Genomic DNA, 13,449 nt, shown 5'->3' on the forward strand with positions numbered 1-13,449 from the left:
TCTGGGGCCAGGGGCCGGGTGGGCCCCTGCCTTCTGCACACTAAGGGTGGAACACTCAGAATAGCGCAGCCGAAGCGCCAGTCACAGAGCCTGGCGCAAAATGGGCGCCTACTGGCGCGGACTTTGTTGCTCAAATTCGACCCATTTCACCGCTCTCGAATTCCCAAGAGGCTTAGGAAACACGGCTGTCAGGCACCGGGCACTGAGGCCGAGGAAGCGGCAGCTGAAGCCCACCCGTCCGTCCTGCGGGCCCGAGCACAGGCCTGGGTTGCAGCAGCCGGCGCCCCTACCCCACCGCCCTCAGAGTCCGGCGCGCTTCTGTGACGCCACGACGCCAACTCGTGGAAGGGGCGGGGCTCCTGCTCGGGGCGGGGCTACGTGCTGACGCCACGCGCCGGGGCGGGGCCGAGAGTTTGGTGCCCCGGAGCGGGGTGTCGGCGCCTCAGTCGGGTGGAGCCGCGCGGGAGACAGGTAACCGCGCGCCGCTGCGGGCTGGGGGCAGGGGCCGGGGGCTGCGGCGCCCGCAGGCTCGAGTCGCTGGTCACGGCGAGGGTGGGGCCCTGCGCCCTTGGAGCCGCGGGCAGCTTGGTGACCCGGAGTGGAGTAGGACAGAGCGGGCGGACGGGGCGGTGGGAGGGGCGCGCCTGACGAGCGGGCGCGGCAGCCAATGGCGCGGCGAGGCCCGTGGGGGCCTGGGTGGGCCCCGGCGGCGGAAGTGGGGAGCGGCGGCCAGGGTGACCCCCAAGGTCGCGCGGCGTCACGTGTCGGGCGGCGGAGAGGGCGTCCCGTGCGCCCCGCGTGCCTGTGGCGAGCCCGCGGAGGGCGCGCGCGTCCTTGAGCGCCGCGCGGGGCGGACGGAGCCGCGTCCTCGGGCTTCGGGGGGCCCTGGCACGTTTCGGCGCCGCGTTCTTGAGGTAGCGCCTCGCGCGCCGTAGGACGCGCCCACGTGAAGTGCGCCATTCCGCGTCCGGAGTGAACCGCTCGCGGGCGAGACACGAAGGACTCCGGAGTGTTGGCAGAGCGCAGCGAGGAGCTGGGGGTGCCGCGGCGCGGGCTGGGGAGCCTGGTCCTGACGCGCGGTTCCCAGGGGCTCTGCGTGCGTGGAGCACTTGGTTTTAAAATGTTGAGGCTTATGTAAGTCAGGGAACCTACTCCGTTGGTCCGTTCCGTGCGGGTACAGGGCGCGGAGTCCTGTACCCACTTCTCTGCTTGATACGCTCTGGAGACCACAGCCGAAGACTGCCGTTGGTCCAGGCCGGGATGCGGGGCGTTTCTGCCGCCGCGGACCCGGTGCCTTCTCGTACCACACCCACCGCTTAGCGCCCTGCGGTGGCCTCGATTCGTGTTGGGAATGCAGCAGCCGGACGTGCCGGCGAGTTCACCCAGCTGGCCGCTGGCGTCTCTGTTTCCCTCCAGGCTCTGCGGTGGGCTTCTCTCTTCCTCCGCGGAGGGCCGTGGCCATCTGGGCTGGCGCTCCCGTAATGCCGGTTTACTTCCCAAGGGCTGGTGATAGGTCAGGCACAGCCCGGGTTTCCCACGTGAGTGGCCGGAGTCTGCTGGACCTGTGGCCGCTGCCTCGCAGGTGTGCGTCAGAAGGAAGCTGGGAGTGCCCGAGGCGTTCTGGTGTGGGCGGCAGCTGTCGCCCCGGGGCTAAATGCCCACTGCCTCTTGTGCAGGTTTCCATGTGAACAAAGTTGACGTTTCTCTGAAATAAGTTACCGGAAGTGCGATCCACAAGTCAGAGCAGCTGCGTGTTGAATCTAGCAGAAATGGCCAGCTTCCTCTGTGGACTGGCCGCGCACTCCCCGCAGCAGTGTGTGTGATCCGGCTTTTCCACAGCTGCTGACGCTATTTTCTACGTCGGCCGTGCTATTAGATGTGTAGTGATGTCTCATTATGTCTGTAATTTGCACCTCTCTGGTGGCGAGTGACGTTGACCATCTCCATGTGCTTGTTTGACATCCTTGTGTTCTCTTGGGTGAAATGTTTACTCATAGCCTTTCCTTTTTTTTTTTTTTTTTTTTTTTTTTCTCTAAGATTTTTGTATTTATCTGGAAGGCAGAGTTACAGCGAGAAAGAGCGAATTTTCCATCTGCTGGTTCACTCCCCAAGTGGCCACAGCCAGGAGCCAGGAGCTGCTTCTGGCTCTCCCACATTAGTGTAGGAGCCTAACACTTGGGCCATCTGACGATGCTTTCCCAGGCCGTTAGCAGGGAGCTGGATCAGAAGGAGAGCGGGAACCACCGTGTGGCGTGGCGGGGTAAAGCCCCAGCCTGCAGTGCTGTCATCCCATGTGGGCGCCGGTTCTAGTCCCGGCTGCTCCTCTTCTGATCCAGCTCTCTGCTATGGCCTGGGAAAGCAGTACATGTCCAAGTCCTTGGGCCCTGCACCTGTTTGGGAGGTCTAGAAGTTGTTCCTGGCTCCTAGCTTTAGATCAGCTCAGCTCTGGCCGTTGGGGTATCTGGGGAGTGAACCAGTGGATGGAAGACCTCTCTCCATCTCTCTGTAGCTCAAATAAATAAAATAAATCTTAAAAAAATAAAAAAAGAAGTAGAGCAGCGGGACTCCCAGCTGGCACGCATATGGGATGCCTGTGCTTCAAGCTGCGGCTCTACCCACTGCAGCGCTCGCCCCATGTTTGCCTGTTTTGTAATTGGATAAGCGTTGAGGTTTGGAAATTCTTTGTATATTCTAGATAGCAGGTCTTTTTGGATGTGTATTTTGTACATATTTTTTCCTAGTCTGAGCTTGTCTTTTCATCTTTACTGCATCTTTTGCGGAGCAAAAGTTTGAGGGTTTTTTTTTTTTTTTTTTTGAGGTTTATTTATTTGAAAGAGTTACACAAAGAGAGGAGGAGAGAGATCGATCCATCGATCTTCATCCTCTGGTTCACTCCCCAAATGACTGCTACAGCCGGTACTGAGCCAAGCTGAAGCCAGGAGTCAGGAACTTCTTCTGGGTCTCCCACATGTGTGCAGGGACCCAGCACTTGGGCCGTCTGCTGCTGCTTTCCCAGGCACATTAGCAGGGAGCTGGGTCGAAAGTGGAGCAGCCCGGTCCTGAGCCAGCGCCCAGAGGGGATGCCGGTGTCACGGGCAGCAGCTTTTACCTGCTATGAGCAATGCCAGCCTCAAGGGTTTTAGTAAAGAAAAAAATTATTTTTAAGATTTAATTGTTTTATTTGAAAGGCAGAGTTCACAGAGGGAGAGAGATCTTCCATCTGCAGGTTACTCCACAGATGGCCACAGTGCCTGGGGCAGGGCCAGGCCAAAGCTAGGAGCCTGGAATTCCACCCGGGGCTCCCACAGCACATCAGCCCGGAGCTTTATTGGAAGTGGAGCAGTTGGGATTTGAACCTGGTGCTCATACAGGATGCTGGTATTGCAGGTGGCAATGTGGGTCCCCATTTGATGGTCCTTCACTTTGATGAAGTCTGGTTTATCAGTTTTGCTTTTGATTAGATTGCGCTTTTGCTGTCAGATGTAAGAAATTTTTTTGTTGAGCCCTAGTTCCTGAAGGTTTTATTCTGTGTACTTTTCTGGAAGTTTTATGCTTGTGCTTTACATTTAAATTGATTAATTTTGAGGTGATTTATGTATATTGTAAAGTTTTTGGCCTTTGGTTTTTCTGCTTGTGGATCTTTAACCAGGACCATTTGTTAGAAAACATCCTTTCTCCACAAAGTGGCTTTTGCACTTTCGTCAAAAATCAGGTGTGGGGCTGGTATAGCAGGTTGAGATGCCACATGCGACGTCCGGATGGGAGCTCGGTTCAAGTCCCAGCTGCTCCACTTCTGAGCCAGCTCCCTGCTGATGCACCTGGGAAAGCAGCGGAAGATGACTCAGGTGTTGGGCCCCTGCCGCCCATGTGAGAGGCCCAGGTGGAGTTCCCAGCTGTGGCCATTTGGGGAGTGGAGCAGCTGATGGAAGTTGTCTCTGTCTCTCTCTTAACTTTGCCTTCCAGGTAAATCAGTAAATCTTAAAAAAATCAGGTGTGTGACTGTTTCTGCGTCCTCTGTTCTGTTGATCTGTCTCATCACCAGTGCCACCCAGTGGGTCTTGAAGTCAGGTAGACTGATCTTGTGTTTTATTCCTTATCAGGATTGTTTCTTGCTAATCTGGTCGCAGCGTCTCATGCACACTGCCTGGGGACCCTGGGGGACACACTTAGCCTATCCGATCCACCACAGCCGTGTTGTCTGTTGCCTTTGCATGTTTTGTATTGCCAGAGTGTGCTGATGTGACTGGTGTTGGGGTAAGGATTTTGCATCTGTACTCATGAATGATGTTAGTCTGAAGTGTGTTGCTTTTAATTGTCTATATGGGTTTGACACTAGGAAAATAATAACTTCATAAAATGAATTGATAAATGTCCTCTCTTCCTGTGTTTTCTGCAAGATTCTGTGTGGAACTGGAACTAATTCATTTTTAACATTTGGTAGAATTCTCCAATGGAACCATCTGGGCCTGGAAATAGCTTTTTCAGCAAGTTTGCAATTACAAATTAAATTTCTTTTGTAGTTAATAAAGATTAAGTTATCTGTTTCAAATTGGGTGTGGTGTGATAGTTTGTACTTGTTTTTGTCGATTAGAGTGAGCTTTTCAGGACCGTAATACCGGAGAGAAACTGATTTACGAAGGAAAGGTTTCCTTTTGCTCATGGATTTCAAGGTTCGCACTCCGAGCTCGGGCACCCTCTGGTCTGCTGTCTGAGGGTGGTGAGCTATGGACTGTGTGCAGAGGAAGGGTCACATGACAGCCAGGGCGCAGAGAGGAACGGGGGTAACGCGGCAGCTGGTGTGGTCTGGCCTCCTAAAGCCGCCATGAGCTGTTCATGGGCTCTGCCCTAGCAAACTGATTCCGTCCAGTCACCTCCCACAGGCCCTCCCTTCAGACTTGGCGATTGGAACAAGTTCCCACACTCTCTGTCTGCACCAGTAATGTCGGGCCGTGGAGTTTATGCGTGTGAATTGGGAAGCCAGCTCATGTTCCCCTTACAGCAATGTCCTTGCCAGTTTTTTGTCCAGCTGTTCTACCATTGTTTAAAGGTGGGGTCGAAGGCTCCAGCTGGTAATTGTGGCTTTGTCATTTTTTCCTTCACACCTCTCAATTTGGTTTACATGTTGTACAGCTCTTATTTGGTACATACACAGTTAGGATTTTTTAAAGATTTATGTATTTGAGAGGTAGAGTTACAGGCAGAGGCAGGGAGAGACAGAGAGAAAGATCTTCCATCCGCTGGCTCACACCCCAAGTAGCTGCAACAGCCGGAGCAGAGATTCATCCAGGTCTCTCACGTGGGTGCAGGGACCCACGCGCTTGAGCTGTCTTCCACTGCTTTCCCAGGCCATCACCAGGGAGCCAGATCGGAAGAGGAGCAGCTGGGACACAAACCAGAGCCCATATAGGATGCTGGCGCCACAGGCAGAGGCTTAGCCTGTTATGCCACAGCGCTGGCGCTACTTTTAGGATTTTTAAAAATATTTATTTGAAAGGCAGACCCACAGAGACAGAAGGAGAGACAGAGAGAAAGATCTTTCATCTGTAGATTCACTCGCAAGAAGGCTGCAACAGTCAGGATTTGGCCAGGCTGGAAGCAGGAGCCAGTAACTCCATCCCTGTCTCCCAGGGGCCCAAGTACTTGAGTCACCCTCTGTTTCCTCACTGTCGATGTGAGCGCCCCAAGTGGCAGCTTAACCCCTGTGACTCGATGCTGGCCCTGCTGCTTTCTTGATTCATATTTGCATTGAGGCCAGCTTTGTGTTAATAAGCCCCTGCCTTCAAGTCATGGCTGCTCCACTTCACAACCCAGCCCCCTGCAGATGTGCCTGGGAAAGCAGCAGGAAGATGGCTCACTCACGTTGGAGACCTGGATGGAGGTCTGAACTCCTGGCTTCAGCATGGCCCGTCCCCAGCTGTAGTAGCTATTTGGGGAGTGAACTAGTGGATGGAAGATTTCTGCCTTTGCTCTCTTTTTTAAAGATTCATCTATTTATTTGAAAGGCGGAATTACAGAGAGTCAGAGAGAGAGAGGTCTTCCATCTGCTGGTTCACTCCCCAGATGACTGCAGCAGCTGGAGCTGCATCAATCCAAAGCCATGAGCCAGGAGCTTCTTCCGGGTCTCCCACGTGGGTGCAGGGGCCCAAGCACTTGGACCGTCCTCCACTGCTTTCCCAGGCCGTAGCAGAGAGCTGGATCAGAAGTGGAGCAGCCGGGGCTAGAACTGGTGCCCACATGGGATGCTGGCACTTCAGGCCAGGTCTTTAATCTGTGCACCACATCGCTGGCCCTCTCAAATAAATAATTATTTTTAAAAATGTATTTGTGGGGTCGGTGAGTGGCATAGAGGGTAAAGCCACCATCTACACCTGCATCCTGTATGGGCACCAGTTTGAGTTCTGGCTGATCTGTTTCCAATTCAGGTCTCTGCTAATGGCCTGGGAAAGGCCGTGGACAATGGCCCAAGTGCTTGGGCCCCTGCACCCACACGGGAGACCGGATGAAGCTCCTAGTTCTTGGCTTTGACTTAGCCCAATTCTGGCCTCTGCGGCCATTTGGGGAGTGAACCAGCGGGTGGAGGAAGATAACTTTCTCTGTCCCTCCCCCCATCTCTCTCTCTAAATAAGTAAATCTAAAACAAGAAAGATAATCTGACCAACTCCTGTCACCATGTCAGATACTGGAACGTCCCTTGTCTAATGCCTGGAATTTAGAGTTTTCTGTGAAAGGCAGAGATGCAGGTCTTTCATCTGCTGTTTCACCCCTCAGCTGCCCACACTTGCCAGGGCTGGTCAGGCTAAAGCCAGCAGCCCTGAAACAGTCTAGGTCTCCGTGCGAGTGGCAGGGACCCAGGTACGTGGGCTGTCATCTGTCTCCTGGGCACATCAACAGGAAGCTGGTTGGGAAGAGAGGGAGCAGCCAAGTCTCAGACTCGCTCAAGCAGTGGCTTAAGCTGCTGCACCATAACTTAGCCTGTACCATTTGCCAGGTAATTCTAATGTCTGTGTTGCCTTGGTTTTGGTGTCTATAGATGTCTTTTCAAAAGTTGTGATCAGGGCTGGCACTATGGTGTAGTGGGTAAAGCCGCCATCTGTGGTGCCAGCATCCCATATGGGTGCCGGTTCTAGTCCCGGCTGCTCCTCTTCTGATCCAGCTCTCTGCTGTGGCCTGGGACAGCAGTAGAAGATGGCCCAAGTCCTTGGCCCCTGCACCCATGCAGGAGACCCAGAAGAAGCTCCTGGCTCCTGGCTTCGGATCCGCACAGCTGCAGCTGTTGTAGCCAGCTGGGGAGTGAACCAGCAGGTAGAAGACCGCTCTTACTTTCTCTCTGCCACTCCTTCTCTCTGCAACTTTGACTTTCAAATAAATAAGTCTTTAAAAAAAAAAAAAGTGACCATCCTAGTTTCAAGTAATCGCTTATGTGAATGAGTTCATGAAGTCTTGCTTATTTGAAAGGTAGTTATGGGGGCCGGTGCTGTGGTGTAGCAGGTATACCCTCCACCTGCAGTGCCTGCATCCCACGTGGGAGACCTGGAAGATCAGATCGGCGTAGCTCTGGACTTTGTGGCCATTTGAGGAGTGAACCAGAGGATGGAAGATCTCTCTTTGTGCCTCTTTGTAACTCTGCCTTCCAAATAAATAAGTAAATCTTAAAAAAAAAAAAAAAAAAAGGTGGTCTTTGATTGCACCTGGGAGACTCTGGATACTCTGTTAGGAAACTCTTGGTCTTATTTATGTCTTTGTGCACACAGAGCAGGCTTCTCGGAGTGCTGGGGAGTCGTGGGTGCTGCCTGGTTGCTGGGCAGGGTATCTGGGGGAACTCCTTGTCACGGTGTGTGGGTGTGAGTTCTGCATTAGGCCTTGGTGATAGCACCCTGCCTGGGAGGGAGGGGTGTGGCCTCATCACTGCTGGGCGGGGTTGGAATCCAGGTCCCCACCTGCTGTCCCCTGAGTGGGTGAGGTGGGGTCACAGTGTTCCCTGTGGCTTTTGGCTGCAGCAAGCAGCTGTTTATCTTGCCAGCCCTTTGCTTGCAAAAATAGGCACTTGTAACTTTATTATTATTTTGTCTAACCCGTTGACATTTCTGGGTCGCAGATTTCCCCGGTGTGTATTCTAGGACTTGGAACTTGGAGCAAAAAGAACACTGGGCTCTCAGTGGATCTCAGCCTTTCTCTGGGTGCTGAGATTCCTGGCCGGTCTGCTTCCCTCTGCTCACCTTTGCCCTGTCTTAAACACAATGGCTCATGCTTGTAGTTGTATGAAGCAGGGAATAGAAGTCCTGCTTATGCTTTGGTAAGATGTTGATGAATTGCCTTGCTTTTCATACAGAGTGATTAACTTGCACTTTCTCAGCACTTTTAAGAAGTGCCTTATTATTATTATTATTATTATTATTTTATTTGATAGGTAGAGTTAGAGAGAGAGAAAGGTCTTCCTTCCGTTGGTTCACTCCCCCAAATGGCTGCCTCGGCCGGCGCGCTGCGCCGATCCAAAGCCAAGAGCCAGGTGCTTCTCCTGGTCTCCCATGCAGGTACAGGGCCCAAGCACTTGGGCCATCCTCCACTGCCTTCTCGGGGCACAGCCGAGAGCTGGACTGGAAGAGGAGCAACCAGGACAGAACCGGCGCCCCAACTGGGACTAGAACCCAGGGTGCCTGCGCCGCAGGCAGAGATTAGCCTAGTGAGCCATGGCGCCGGCCAAGAAGTGCCTCTTGACCTGCTCTTCAGACCACTGCCACTCTGGCCGCCTCTGGTGCTACAGCACCGGAGCAGTCAGATTCTGGCGCCTCGGAGGTGTCAGTCTCTCCAGTGATGATGGCCTGTGGGCTGGTGAGCCGAGGGGGCCTCTGTGCCACGTGGATGCAGCCTGTTGACGTTTCAGGCATTAGGTGGCTGCCGCTGCACATTAGCTGATGTTTAGCTTTATCTTGGGAACTTGAGGTTTTTAGAGATACCACTACTTGGCCTTTCAGTCCTGCTAAGTGGTAGTTCTGTAGTCATAGAAATACTTTGCAGAGTGTTTTCATGTTTGTATTATGTGTACAAAAAAGAGGGGCAGGCGTGGCCTAGTGGTAACCTGCTGTTTGGGGCACTTCTTCCCATCTCAGGGTGCCCAGGTCCAGTCCTGGCTCCGCTGTCCGCTCCAGCTTCCTGTGTGCTTTCCCCTGCCCCCTTGAGCATTGCAAGTGGATTTTTGTAGACACTGCCTTTTAAGTTTGGCCTCTGCCTGGCCCGAAGTGTATTGACCATTTTGTGTAGGGAATTAAAGATGGCCCCTCAGGCCAGGTGAGGAACTTGTAGTGCAGACCTCAAAGGCTTCATTCTTTAAACAGAATCTTAATATCTTGAAATTAATAGATTACACCTTGTGTACTTTTGTGTATGTTATTGGTAGGCTCACATCTTTACTTAGTACTTTTTTTTTTTTTTTTTTAACTTTTATTCAGGGGCTGGCATTGTGGTGTAGTAGGCTAAGCCTCGGCCTGCAGTGCCGGCATCCCATATGGGCGCCAGTTCAAGTGCCGGCTATTCCTCTTCCTATCCAGCTCTCTGCTTATGGCCTGGGAAAGCAGTAGAAGATGGGCAGGCGAAGTGCTTGGGCCCCTGCACCCATGTGGGAGACCTGGAAGAAGCTCCTGGCTCCTGGCTCCAGCACCGGCTGTTGTGGCCATTTGGGGAGTGAACCAGTGGGATGGAAGACCTTTCTCTCTGTCTCTCCCTTTCTCTGTTTAACTCTGCCTCTCAAATAAATAAATAAAAACTTTTTAAAAGTTTATTTTTTAGGTAGAAACAGATTGAGATTTATTCACTTCTCAAATGCCCACAACAGCAGGGGCTGCATCAGGCAGAAGCCAGGAGTCAGAACTCACTCCAGGTCTCCTACGTGAGTGGCAGGGACCCACATACTTTCCATCATCTAGTGCCTCCAGGTGCACATTAGCAGGAAGTTGGATGGGAAGTGGAGCTGTAATTGGAACCCCAGTACTCCAGTATGAGTTTTGGCTGTCTCATGCCTGTGCCAAATGTCCGCCCTCATGTAATTCTTTTTAAAGATTTATTTTATTTATTTGAAAGAATTACATAGAGAGGTAGAACCAAAGAGAGAGAGGGAGAGAGGTGTTCTATCCGCTGGTTCACTCCTCAAATGGCTGAAATGGCCAGAGCTAAGCTGATCCGAAGCCAGGAACCAGGAGCTTCTTTTAGTCTCCCACATGGGTGCAGGGGCCCAAGGACTTGGGCCATCTTCCGCTGCTTTCCCAGGCCACAGCAGAGAGCTGTCAGAAGTGGAGCAGCCGGAACTCGAACCGGGGCCCATATGGAATGCCTGCACTGCATGCAGCAAGGGCTTTAACCCACTGCGCCACAGCACTGGCCCCTGATGTGATTTTTTAAGAAAAAACTTCATTCAGATACAATCTGCATACTATACAATTCACCCATTTAAATTGCACAGTTAAGGGGCTGGTGTTCGGCCTAGTAGTTGAGACGTCTGCAAACTAAGTGCCTGGACTTGACTCCCAGCTCCTGCGTCCTGCTAACGTGGACCCTGCAGGCAGCAGCGGTGGCTCAAGTGGCTGGGTTCCTGTCACTCATGTGGGAGATGCAAATTGAGTTGCTGGCTTCTGACATCGTTCCAACTCAGTCTCTGGCATTGGAGTATTTGGGGAATGAACCAATGGTGAGCGCTAGCTCTTTCTGCTTCTCAAATTAATACATGAAATTTTTCAATAAATAATTGCCTGGCTTGTCATCCCTCATTCTGCATCCATCCCCTACTCCAGCACTGTCTGGATTGGCCTGTTCCGGACGTTTCATTTGGCAGTGGGATCATTAGATGTGATCTTTTGCTTCTGGCTTCTTTCTCTGCGTGTGAGATTCTCAGAGTCTGTTCATGTTGTAGCAGGTGCGAGGCCTTCCTGTTTCATTGCAGAATACCATTCCATAGCACGGTGTTCTGTGTTCTGTTTCTCCGTTTGTTAGCCAATAGACATTTCTACTTTTTAGGTTTTATTGGTAATGCTGCTGTGAGCACTAAGTTTTTGTGTGGACAGCGGTTTAACAAAACCAGATAGCATTCCCGCTGTGAATGTGTGAGGATTCCAGCTTCTGTCCTGCCGTGCCGGTGCTTCCTTTTCAAGGATAGCCAGTCTAGGGAAGGTGCCGTGGTATCTCCTGGGGTTTTTGCTTGTTTGTTTTCAGAAGATCTATTTTGTTTATTTGAAAGGCAGAGTGACAGAGAAGGAAAGAAATCTTCTCTCGGCTGGTTCACTCCCCAAATGGCCACAAGGCTGGTCTGGGCCAGACCAAAGCCACAAATCTGAAACTCCATCCAGGTCTCCCATATACGTGGCAGGGGCCCACGCACCTGGCCAGCATCAGCAAGGAGCTGGATTGGAAGCAAAGGAGCCAGAACTCAACTGATGCAAGATGTCGGGATCACAGTCAGCAGCTTGATTCTTTGTGCCACAACGCTGGCCCCAACTCCTTGTAGTGGTGTGGGGTTTTTTTGTTTGTTTGTTTGTTTGTTTTTTAAGTTTATTTGAAAGAGGTGGGGAGAGAGTGCACACAGGCACACTCCCCTCTTCTGGTTAATTCCCTGATGATTACAGTGCCTGGGGAGTGAAACTGGTAGATAAGACTTAATCCAGGTCTCCCGCGTGGACAGTGAGAACCGGACTACTTGACCCTGCTGTCTCCCAGGGTCTGCGTTAGCAGAAGGCCGGGAACAGGAGCCAGGGCTGGGAGTCAAACCTAGGCGAGCTCCACCCCTGCCGCTTTGCCTGCTCTTACTGGGTTGTCTTTATCATTTAAGAGTTCTTTCTTTGTATCATGCAAATCTAAGAGAAATGATTTGCAGATAACTTCTGTGTCTTAATTTTGTCATAAAGGGTGCTTTGGAGCACAGAAGTTTTTTATTTAGGTGGATTTCAATTTATCTGATTGTTCTTCCTTTGCACTTTTAGTGTCATAACCACAAGTCTACAGCCTGAACCAAGGCCATGAAGATTTGCTTCATCATAACTTAGAAGTTATATCTCAGTGTCTTATAATTGTAGCTCTTACAGTTGGGTCCTCTGTTCATTTCAGATTAATTTGTATATGGAGATCCAGCTTAATTCTCTTGCACTCATCCAGTTATCCCAGCACTTTCACAAGACTGTCCTTTCCTCTTTGCAACTCTGCCTTTTAAGTAAGTAAATTAATCTTAAGAAAAAAAAAAAAGACGACGATGACGATACCCAAGGCCGGGCCTGGTATTTGGCGTTGCGGTTAAGACACACCATTTGAGGTGTAGGCCCCTGACTTCGGCCTGATCCAACTCTGTTATGGGTATCTGGGGAGTGAATCAACACATGGAACATTCTCTCTGTCCTTCTCTCGGTCTCTCTGCCTTTCAAATAAATAAAAATAAAGGATTTTTAAAGAAGATCCTGAGACAGAGCAGCTCATAAAGAAGATGTATTTAGTACATAATTTTGGAGGCTGAGACCCAGGCTCAGACAGCCCTTTGGATCAGCCCAGCTGGGGTGTTGCGTGGTGAGCCGGGAGTCTGTTTATATCAGGAACTCCTGGAAGAACCGGGGACCTTTGAGATCTGCCCTAGTATCTTTTAAGTGCAGTGGCCCCAGTGACCCCGCCACTCCCGTCTCAAGGGTTCCGCCACCTCTCCACAGAGTGCACGAGAACCGAGCTTCTGGCCGGTGAACCTTTGGGGTACACTCACACCACGCCCAAACTGTAGCATCACCCTTGTCAAATAGAAATTTTCTTTTAAAGCAGAAATCGGAACAGTCGGACTCTGGGTAGTTCAGAGCTTTCGGGAAGGGGTTGGCACAGTTGAGTGGCTCTGCAGGTGGCTGTTCCTAAAGCTGACCGACGTGTAAGGCAGAAGCTCAGCTGGCCACCAGCTTGCTTTTGTCTTCAGTATCTTCTTGTTACGTAAGAGAGAAAGAGCAAGGGTAGGTTGCTGGCGTCAGCCGTGTGGGTCTGCCAGGCTGGACGTGAGCCGCTGTCCTGGCTGGTCCTCCGCTGTAGGACACCTGTTCCCACCATCCCAAGGGAGCTCGAGTGTTGTGACTTCCGGGCAGTGCTGTGTCAGATTTGGGGGGTGCAGGTGGCTTCTCATGATTTATTCACAGCATCGCCTGGAGGGAGGTCATATCAGGGGGAGCAGTGCCTGCTGGTTGGGCTGTCACAGCTCCCGAGTTGTGTCCTGCTGGTTAACCAGGGCAGGCTGCTGTGTTCAGGAGGTGACCCCACTCACGCAGCAGGAAGACTGACGGGGACATGGACCTGAGCAATACAAAATGAGTGTCAATGGCAGAAGCGTTAGTGTTTTTGCCATCGACATTAGGGCTTAAATTTATGAGTGGGAAAAGCACTGGAGTGTCCCTGGAGGTAGGGAGGACTGCTGCAGTTAGTGTGGCGTCGGCTCAGAACCGCTGATTT

The 13,449-nt window shown here is 51.8% G+C and overlaps 1 protein-coding gene across 6 annotated transcripts in view; it reads left to right on the forward strand.

Annotated features, from left to right (window-relative positions):
- Positions 1 to 368: 368 nt before the first annotated feature.
- OGDH (oxoglutarate dehydrogenase) overlaps positions 369 to 13,449 on the forward strand; it is a 62,292-nt gene continuing 49,211 nt past the window's right edge. For 4 of the 6 annotated variants that reach the window (XM_070059886.1, XM_070059888.1, XM_051853065.2 and 1 more), the window contains exon 1: positions 369 to 471. The gene's annotated coding sequence lies outside the window, so the exon portion shown is untranslated. Of the gene's footprint in view, positions 472 to 775; positions 915 to 13,449 lie in introns of those variants that run through there. The other 2 variants (XM_051853064.2, XM_008261824.4) reach the window with 2 other exon arrangements.

This window comes from Oryctolagus cuniculus, chromosome 16, assembly GCF_964237555.1.
Source record: "Oryctolagus cuniculus chromosome 16, mOryCun1.1, whole genome shotgun sequence".
Classification (NCBI taxonomy): Eukaryota; Metazoa; Chordata; class Mammalia; order Lagomorpha; family Leporidae; genus Oryctolagus; species Oryctolagus cuniculus.